At 37.5% G+C, this 10,917-nt stretch overlaps 1 long non-coding RNA gene across 3 annotated transcripts in view; it reads left to right on the top strand.

The window, feature by feature from the left end:
* Positions 1–6,211: 6,211 nt before the first annotated feature.
* LOC128841477 (uncharacterized) overlaps positions 6,212–10,917 on the top strand; it is a 74,782-nt gene continuing 70,076 nt past the window's right edge. For all 3 annotated transcript variants that reach the window (XR_008445852.1, XR_008445851.1, XR_008445850.1), the window contains exon 1: positions 6,212–6,453. This is a non-coding gene — a long non-coding RNA (uncharacterized LOC128841477). The remainder of the gene's footprint in view (positions 6,454–10,917) is intronic.

The raw sequence follows: 10,917 nt of genomic DNA, 5'->3' as shown, positions 1-10,917 counted from the left end.
CTTTAGCAGACACCACTCATTAAGTTGCAAGCTAATTTACAAGTTTACAATCTATACAATAATGGTCAATTATTTTCTTGTAGCAAGATTTAACTATTAAAATAGTTCGATGTATTGGACAAAATGAAACCTAACAACACACACGCTATTGAAATACATTTGATATTCTAATTAAGAATGTAAAATATTTTCAGACCAATTGCTTCAGACAGTACAGCACCCCAACATGCCAGTTCCAACCCTGCATTTATTCTACGTATTTCTGAAGGAATGTTATTTAAGTCCTTGATCTTGTCCTTCAATATATGATGCACATAATTATGTATAGTGGTGGAGGGAAAAATTAGGTACCATATGTAAAGTATATAACCATATTCATACTATGACATGTTGTCATCATGACTCAGTACCATCATGTCTAAGCATCATCGTGATAAAAACATTTTTGCAAAGCGATGCCATGTTAACATACTATGATAATTCTGTGGCTCTCTGATTCAATTTGGTGCTCTCATGCATCTTTTCTCAGCAACCAGCAAGGGGGGGTAGAAAAGAGGAAGATGAGAGTGTTATGCACACAAAATAAAACTGTACTTGCAGTCTAAAAGAAAATATTGTAATTGCAAAATAAATTACTTTAATGGGTAAATTACCTTTTTGTTTCAGCTTTCACCAAAAAGTTTAGTAGCGATTGGACATCTAACACAGGGAATGCCAGTGAAAATGCAGAAGGATCTGAGGCTAAAATAGGAAAGAACAAGTGAAAAATTACTTAGACAAGTTAGATGTTTTCAAGTCACCAGGGTCTGATGAAATACATCCTAGAATACTCAAGGAGCTGAGAGGAGCTATCTGAACCATTAGCGATTATCTCTGAAAAGTCATGGAAGATGGGAGAGATTCCAGAGGACTGGAAAAGAGCTAATATAGTGCCAATCTATAAAAAGGGGAATAAGGACAATCCCGGGAATTACAGACCAGTCAGTTTAACTACAGTACCCGGAAAGATAATGGAGCAAATAATTAAGCAATCAATTTGCGAAGACCTAGAAGATAATAAGGTGATAAGTAACAGTCAGCACGGATTTGTCAAGAACAAATAATGTCAAACCAACCTAATAGCTTTCTTTGGCAGGGTAAGAACCTTGTGGATAGGGGTAAGCGGTAGATGTAGCATATCTTGACTTTAGTAAGGCTTTTGATACAATCTCACCTGTTCTTCTCATAAACAAACTAGGGAAATACAACCTAAATTGAGCTACAATAAGGTGGGTGCATAACTTGCTGGAAAACTGTTCCCACAGAGTAGTTATCAGTGGTTCACAGTCAATCTGGAAGGGCATATCAAGAGGGGGTCCCCCACAGGGATCAGTTCTGGGTCCGGTTATGTTCAATATCTTCATCAATGATTTAGATAATCGAGATCGAGAGTACACTTGTAAAGTTTATGGACAATACTCAAGATGGGAGGAGTTACAAGTGCTTTGGAGAATCAGATTAAAATTCAAAATTATCTGGACAAACTGGAGAAATGGTCTGACATAAATAGGATGAAATTCAATAAGGACAAATGCAAAGTACTCCACTTCGGAAGGAACAATCAGTTTCACACATACAAAATGGGAAATGACTGCCTAGGAAGGAGTACTGCGGAAAGAGATCTAGGGGTCATAGTAGATCACAAGCTAAATATGAGTCCATATTGTAATACTGTTGAAGAAAAACAAACAAACAAACAAACATCATGCTGGGATATATTAGCAGGAGTGTTGTAAGCAATACAAGTATTAATTTTTTCACCCTACTCCAAGCTCATTAGGCCTGGAGTATTGTGTCCAGTTCTGGGCAACACACTTCAGGAAAGACTTGGACAAATTAGAGAAAGTCCAGAGGAGAGCAACAAAGATGATTAAAAGTCTAGAAAACATAACCTTTGAGGGAAGATTGAAAAAACTGGGTTTGTTTAGTCTGAAGAAGAGAAGACTGAGAGGGAACATGATAATAGTTTTCAAATACATAAAAGTTATTACAGGAAGGAGGGAGAAAACTTGTTCTCCTTAACGTTTGGAGGGTAGGACAAGAAGCAATGGGCTTAAATTGCAGAAAGGGAGGTTTAGATTGGACATTAGGAAAAACTTCCCAACTACCAGGGTAGTTAAGCACTGGAATAAACTGTTAAGGGAGGTTGTGGAATTGCCGTCATTGGAAATTTTTAAGAGCTGGTTAGACAAACACCTGTCAGGGATGGTCTAGATACTACTTACTCCTGTCTTGAGTGTAGGGGAGTGGACTAGGAGACCTCTCGAGGTCCCTTGCAGTCCTATGATTCTATGAACTTCTGGAATGAACACAGGTAAGAGCCCCATGAGAACACAGTGTGTGTACATATACTAGCGTATATGTGTCGTCTCTGCAGACTATATCAGAATTATGATTAGCAACTCTGAGAACAGAATGTCTGCTTCTAGACTCTTCAGAAGAGTTCTTGGAAATTAAAACAATCTGAATAATATCTGCATGTGTGTCATGAAATGGTTTCTCTTCTCTCCTTTCATGATGACACACCAGTTAGATCGGTGGCTTGTGCTAGATGCAGACATGACGCTTCCAAGACCTGGATGTGGCTTGAGAAGTACACGCGGATTACCACTTCTTTAGTTTCCTTATATTTCCCTGAAAATGGTGCCATTCAACCTTGATGTTTGAGGAAAGAGCAAAACAATGCTAAATGGAGTCAGATATTTATTTGCTCTCTTGAAATAACACCCCTCTCCCCCCCACACACACAAACATTTCAAAACCAAAGCTGACATCAGTGCTCAAAATATATTTAAGACAAGACCATGTATAAAGGCTTAAAACCCAAAGAGTTTACTGCTCTCTGGAGTAAGGTTTCTTTTATTAATATTTATTCCCACTTTAATTGAATTTTTAAAAGTACCCAAAATTACAAAAGACCACCAGCACTGTAAAAAAAGAAGAAGAAAAAAAGAAAAAAGTCTCCCAGGGTTTGCAACTCTGCCCCCTCAGTGTTCTGGAGTCCAGATGTGACGGGCCTATTGGAGATGAACACATTGTTGGAAGGAGGAGAGAAAGATTTGATGCTACTGCTCTAGCCTCATTTTATTGAAACCATACAGGTACATGTCCTTATGAGGACTATTATACTTCAGCTTGTTAAAGTGGCAGAAATTGTGTTTTTCTGCTACTTTATTGCCAAGTATTACACCTCTACCCCGATATAACGCTGTCCTCAGGAGCCAAAAAATCTTACCGCATTATAGGTGAACCCGCATTATATCGAACTTGCTTTGATCCGCCGGAGTGCACAGCCCCACCTCCCCGGAACACTGCTTTACCGTGTTATATCCAAATTCGTGTTATATCGGGTCGCGTTATATCGGGGTAGAGGTGTACTTAGTATTTTTAAAGGGGACCTACACAGAGAAGATAAAATGACCTGGGATTTCTTTGTTCATAAGCAAAAGGCTTAAAAACTGTCATCTCTATTCCTTCCCTGAAAAATATTTGTTGTTCTTGTATTACATTTCAGATATACCTGGAATATCAAGTCTTGTCTTCCCAGGTTTTGCTGTAGAATCATAGAGCTAGGATGGAGGCTTTCAGCCCTTAACTGAAAGGGCTGGGAAAGATTTTAATCCCATCTGTTGTTCCAGAATTTGCCTTAAATACATATTTAAAAAAAAAATTAGAAGTCTGAATAAAAACCACTATCCCTTCTCGAAGATTCAGATTTCACTCTCTTGGTACTTATGATATCACAATCCTAATAGCTCTTTAGTCATCCGTAGAGACCTCTAGGAAAAGCAGAGCAGAGATCACTTGATTTTGTAAAACAAAAACTTTCAAAAAGACACGTTTTCATTTTCCTTGCGGATCCCTTTCCCTTATGATCTAATGCCAAATTCTGGTGACACTTACACCACTACAACTCCCCCAAAACAACCCAGGCTTGTCTTCATGTAAATGACTGAAAAATCTATACCTGAATGACTAAAACCCAATCGAATTTGGAGTGACAATGATGGGAAGAATGAATGGTGTACCATAGTGTTGCAAGGACTGATTAGTATTAATTATGTGTACAGCAGTAATATCCATAGGCCTCAATCAGTACTGGGCCCCAGTGTACTTGAAGATGTATAAAAATACAGAAAGACATGATTCCTGCTCCAAAGATATCATCCATTGTGCTATCTAATTAATGCATGCATGCATAAGGGATAGCTCAGTTGTTTGAACATTGGCCAGCTAAACCCAGGGCTGTGAGTTCAATCCTTGAGGGGGCCATTTAGGGATTTGGGAATTTAGTTGGGGATTGGTCCTGCTTTGAGCAGGGGGCTGGACTAGATGACCTCCTGAGGTCCCTTCTAACCCTGATATTCTATGATTCTATATCCTTCCTCTCCTATTAAATAGCAAACTATTGGTGGGTAAAGAGACTGTAGTTAATCCTGTAGTTTCTGTACAGTTCACTATTGATGAAGCATGCCGTCAACAAATTTACTGAGACAAGATGGCAATTTTAATACAGCAGAGAGATGAAAAGCTGCATTCGATACATTCATTCATCTGGTTTCTGCTTCATTCTCTGATTGAGAGAGAAATCATGATATAACAACCTCCAATGTATTTATTTTTTCCATTAAATCTGGCTTGTTGAATGGATAGGAGACTTATTTTTATATTTACTGTATTCATAATGTGAAAAACAATTTGTCATTGAGGCATCATGTATACATCACAGACTAAGGAGAGAACAACCCTATCACTCTATATGGCTTTTCTGCCATTACACCTGGAATACTGTACTGACAAGGGTAGACATGATAAAAGTCTATAAATAGTTTAAGAATGTAAACACTAAGTAGCGAAAGGAATTGTTCAAAGGTGGCACAATAGAATGTAACTAGCAGGAATGAGAAAAGAAATAAAGGGGTTCTGGTTAGGCTAGATAGCAGTAAAATTTCCAGACACCAAGATCTGAGTAAGGGATGCTGTGTAGGACCTAGGTAGGAGAAGCTCCAACTGATTGTGGGTTTGTCTACACTTGGAAACTTACCAAAATGGAAGTTCTGGAATATCTATGTTGATAAACTTCCAAGTGTGGACAAGCTATTTGACTGCTGAATTGGGCCTTTACACTCAAGAATGCTCTCCCACAGAATTGACAGAAGTGCCATTGTTTAGGTTATTTAGAACTAGACTGGATGAAAGCCCTTGAAATGTAGAAGAGGGAACAATCTTGAACTGACAGGAAGATGGGCTAGGTAACTCTGATAGATCTCTCCTATATCTAATTTCTGTGATTGTGTGCATGCATGCTGGATTTCAGAAAGGTCTTTTTAATAAGGGTTAATTGGAGTAGTATGTCACACATGACTGACTACTGTTTCAAATTACCGCTGATGCCTGCATAACTAAATCAGGCAAATGGGCAGAACATTTAAATAGAGAAGAGTTGATCTTCTTCCCTCCTGCTCAATTCTAATAATTTCTTGGTTATTCTTGCAATTACTACATCTTGGCAATAATGAAGTTTATGAAATTTCATTGCTTACTAAATGTAATAATGTTAGCATAATAATAGTTCTGTGCAATTGGATAGCTTTGTAAAAGTTATGCTCTAGTTCAACCACAAGTTTATTGTGCAAAATATAGGAATCACTGGATGAATTAGGCAGGGGATCAGACTAGATGATCATAGTGGTCCCTTCTGGGCTTAAAATCTGTGAATCTCTGAAAAGTGATAATAAATAATCTGTTAAATCAGCTAGAATATGGTAATGAATCCAATAAAATCACCATACTGCACTCTGCAATATTAAACCTTAATCTAAAAACAAAAATCCTTGCTTAACCCCAAATAACAACTTTTAGTTTCAACTTCAAAGTTAAATGCAAGTATTTCCGACATGCAAAGCCCAAGCAAGACTGCAGAAGGATACACACACACACACACACACACACAAAGCTCAGCCTCCAATCCCCACCCACCAGTCTCAGTCAAAGGATGACTTCAGTCCCTTTCTTAACTAATCCTGTCACTGTAAAAATCCTACACTCATTCTTTCACGCACAGAGGGAAAAGGGACTCACTAGGAAGACCTAGTGTTTCAGTTTTAACTATTAACCAATAGTGGAAAAACAAGGATGCCTAAGTTATGCCTTCAGAGCCAATAGGGTGGATTTGTGTGTCCCACATGACAGCATTTCCCCTGTCTTTCACATGGGCAGTATTTAGTTCAATTCAGAACTGCAGATAGTACAGCTTGCACAGCAGCAATGGGATGTCTGAGCACAAGTGGCTGACTTCCGAGTGACTTTATGAAGCACTTTTGTACTTTCCTTGTGCATTAAATTGGGATCTGCATCCTTGACATTCACCCACCACACTCATCTCTACTGAAGGAAACAGTGCAGTATGAAACTGTGAGTATCGATTTTTATTTTCACCCATAAAGTGTGCAGTGTAATGCAGTTTACATGTTGCATGCACTATATCTTTAAAATATGCTCTATTATTTTTCCCTGGCTATGACGATGGAAAATGATCTAAGACAATTGGGAATCTTTCAGGGACCTTTCCTGCATGCTTCAGCAAAAGAAGGGGGGAAAAAATCAGTTATCCCTCAGGGCAGTGTCTGCATAAGAGCTGCATGCCACACTGCTTCCTACCATAGCCAGTGTGCTGCTTTGTTCATAAAGAAAAATGAAGGCAAAAAAGCCCCACGCATGTATGTTGTTCACTTTTATTTGCGCTCTGTGTTTACTCAGGCCTGATCTGCCCCCAACAGGGAAAAAATAAAGGCAAACTTTGCTGTCTCTGCTGGCATGGACAGTCCAGACTTTGCAGACATCTGACAGTTATTATAATTAGCTCTGAAAGACAGCAGAGAGACTATGGGGCAAATAGCTATTACATTTTGAACAATGAAATCAAGCAAAGTTCCCATCCCACCCCTTTCAATGTTCTTGGGGGGGGGGGGGGAGGGGAAGAGGAAGAGAGAGAGAGAGAGAGAGAGAGAGGTTTATGGTTGCATTTTTAAAAAAAGCAGGTAATAAATATTCAATCTGGAATCGTTCAGTGTGAGGAGGGGCTTGGACAGACTGCTTTAAACATTTCTGAATCCTGCCTTCCATTTAGAAAGAATTCACTCAGATTCCTGACGGGTTGGGAAGGGGTATGAGACTCTTCACAGCATAATGTCAGAAGGCGGGGGTGGGGGGAGAAATAATAAGACATTCCTAATGTGATGCATTTTGATAGCTTACCAAGATCTTTGTTCGCCAGGAGATCTTGGTAGATCTAAGTTGCTTTCTGTGTAAGATTTACAAGAGTTCTCAAACAGAAGCAACAGACAAAGCAGAGGTGGTTCCCCCCCCCATTCCCTAGAAACGAAATTGAACCCAAATAGATAATAGCACACTGATTTATCCTTCTGTATTTAAATTAAGAAATCCTTGAATAGTCCAAATCTTCTTTTAAAAAGTTACATTCTGAAAGTATTTTCATAGGACTAACAGAAGAGAAAAGACAATGGGAACCTGATTCAGACCTAGTTAGTCTGGCTCTGTACAAAAACACGGAGATGAAAACAGTTTGAGTGAAAGATTTTCATACTTATTCATTAAAAAACAAAACAAAACAAAAAAACCCTCCAATAAAGAAAAATTGTTGAAAGGCTCAGCCACTACTAAGTATGGCTTAAATAAATCTTCCTGGGCAGATGTTCACGTGCTCCCATTGTGGAGAAAGGAACCCAAAGAATTAATTTTTTTTAAAGGAGAACTTGACATGATTTTTCATATAATCTTTTTTAAGTACACCATTTTTTTCTTTGTCTGCTCTCCTGTTATCTACACCTCCCCCAACTGCCGCCCACTGTGAGCTGAGACACCTGAAGGCTAGACATAATGATCAACAGAGCGCTATGCTAGCCTGTCTGGATTCCAGCCAGATTTTTCCCCCTCTACAATCAAGGAGCCTGCACGCAATGCATGGCAAGCCTATTTCTCTGCTATGTGTAGACTAGGCACAGAAGTCTTATCCATACTGCAGAAACATTGAAAACAAAAATATCCCTGGGCAATCTCAGTTTTAAGTCATATATTATTTTAAATAATATATGAAAAAATGCATTTATAAATAGGTGTGCATATATATATATATATATATGCACACACCCAAATAATTCTATAGCATGATGTACTATATCTCTGTGCATGCACTGTACATCCCATATCTTGATTTTTACAAACAGTATACTCCTGTATATGATGTATCTTTATTGCATACAGTATGTTGTTCAGATAGATCACATACACTTATGTAGAAACACTGTACTGTATGCATATACAACATACTATGTATGGATATATGATATACTAGTAATTCAGGGACCCTATTTTTGAAAATGTGAATCTTTAGAAATAGAGTAGGTTTTAGAGAGATTAACAACTCTCTCAGATTATTTTGAGCACCTTCAAACCTAGTGATATTCAAATACCAGTGGGCAAACCATGTCCAAATTGAGGGGGGTTAGTTGAGGTAGTCAGTCTGACTATGGGAATCTGGCCTTCCAATTGTCAAGCAGTTACTGCACTCCCTGGAGAAACACTGATTGGCTGTGTCTCATTACTTCCAGAAAGTTTGTCTTTTGAACACAGTACTCCCAAAAATAGTCACGCACATTCGTTTGGTGTGGCCAGGGGTGGGGTTAGCACAGACACCCGGAGGAAAGGAAGATTCTTTTATTCTTTGAAACATTTTCCATTTAATTTTTAAATGTATACACTAGAAATTTTATTCTTTGAAATTCATGCATTTAATTGTCACTGGATACATGGTATAGGGGTCTGGAAATGGAGATTTTTTTCAAAATTACTCTGAGTAACACTTTAAAACACTTACATACAGTGCATAATTTTTTTTTTTAAACACATCACCTGACCAGGTTTAAGAAAGTATGGTTTCCTCAAAATATCAGCTGGCTTTTAGGAAAAAGATAAATGACTTTAGTGATTTTCTTTTATTGGTATTATCGTCATCATCAACACACACTCACACTTCCCTCCCTCCCTCCCCCCCCCCATCAAAGTATATTAGATTTAGACTTGAAAACAGGACCCCAATATGCATATCCCAAATGTTGATTATTTTGGGTGAGCTGAGCATTTTATAAAACTTTCTAGTAAGTTGCTTGAAGAGGAAAAGAGAGAAAATAAGATTAAGTTGCACATAATGACAACAGCATCCAGTACCTCAAATAGGGCTACTGTTTTCTAGAGCATAATTCAAAGAAATGAAGATTGAATACATCAATCAAGTTCTCTAACTATATAAATCCAAATTCTAATACAAATAATTAAACAGTTTCCTGAAAGAATAATTTAATCCATCTTATTTGAAAAGGCATAACATATCAGTAGCTACACTGATGGATACATCAGTGAAAAATATATACATATAACACGCATTCCCCCACAATTTCTTTATTTACTAATCTTTTTTTCCCTTTTTCTGGTATTATCCTTGAAAATAAAACCTTACATTAATATTTCACACGTATAATTCAAAATCATTTTGTTAGCTATAGACTAAAGTGCTGATGTGTATTTTCTAAAGGTAATAATTATAATTAGTGGGTTTTTCCATTTCCTATGGTCTAAAATGCTACAAAAGAATCAATTCTCCTACCAAACGTAAGGTATGGATTACACATAAGCTTTAAACTGGAGTGGATTTTTTCCAGCTAGCAAATGAATATTGATGTACAGAATGTGCTTAACTGGAAAAGTTCATTTTTGAATCAAAAGAACTATAAGCCAAAATTTCCATTTCTGGGTATTTACAGTTAGGCCTGAGGTACATATTTAAGTGCCTAAACAAAAGTGACTCCATTTTCATAAGCACTCAGCAAACTCTGCCAAAATCAGTGTAAACTGTAGATTCACAGCACTTTTGAAAATAAAGCCATTTATATTGAAGCATCTAAATATGAATCTAGGAGACTAATTTTGTAACTAAAGAGTCTAAATTTGAAAATTTTGGCCTATGTTTTTTGCTAACTCGCTTTTTCTTTAAATTTGTAAATAGCTGCTGATGCTGAAACAAAGCGGTCATGAAAATTCACACATATTTATGACTCTAGTCCAAACAAAATGAGGAGTTTGATATCTGTTCCACATGGTCTGCTAGGCTGTGCACTGCAATTGGTTGTATAAACACTACAGCACAATGCATAGAAACTTCCAGTTCTAATGACTTTTAAAAAAAATTATATCACCTCTGACTGCCTCCTTTATGTGTAAATACAAACATCAGGCATGAGTAGAAACTACTTGGGATCATACAAAACTTTCAAAAATTGGGTTGCTCTTTTGGTACTTTTACGTAGCAAAAGTAAGCTGAGAGCAACTGAAACCTTGCCTGCCAGAAATGCAGTCCAGCTCAGTAAGGCAGTGGGGTCAAATGAGCTCATGCATCACAGATATGCAATGCACAGTTCATTTCCTATTTATAGATAAAAACATTTAGGGTATTTTAATGTAAACAGATTTCCGTTTGATTTTTTGGCAAACTGTTGCAAGATCAAGACTACAACGGAGTTTAAATGACTTTCGGCATGGTATAGTTAGACCAGATGGCCACGTGTTCTTTTCTTATTTAGATGAGAATTTTCCTTTCAATAACATCTTTCTTCCTGACCTGCTTTAAAATTCCAGCAAATGAAATCAGCACAGAATTTTCAATTCTAATTGACCATGTGCAGAGGAAGGGCCAGTAGAGAAATCAGTAGAGCCATTGTGAGGCACGCTGCATCAATCTCCCCTTTGTCTTGTATTCTTTCTAGCCAGAGCTGAAATAATTAAGAATATTTAATTTATATTAGT

Source organism: Malaclemys terrapin, chromosome 8 (assembly GCF_027887155.1).
Source record: "Malaclemys terrapin pileata isolate rMalTer1 chromosome 8, rMalTer1.hap1, whole genome shotgun sequence".
NCBI lineage: Eukaryota > Metazoa > Chordata > Testudines > Emydidae > Malaclemys > Malaclemys terrapin.
The sequence above is the reverse complement of the archived record's forward strand: the minus strand, read 5'-3'. Positions and strand labels throughout refer to the sequence as shown.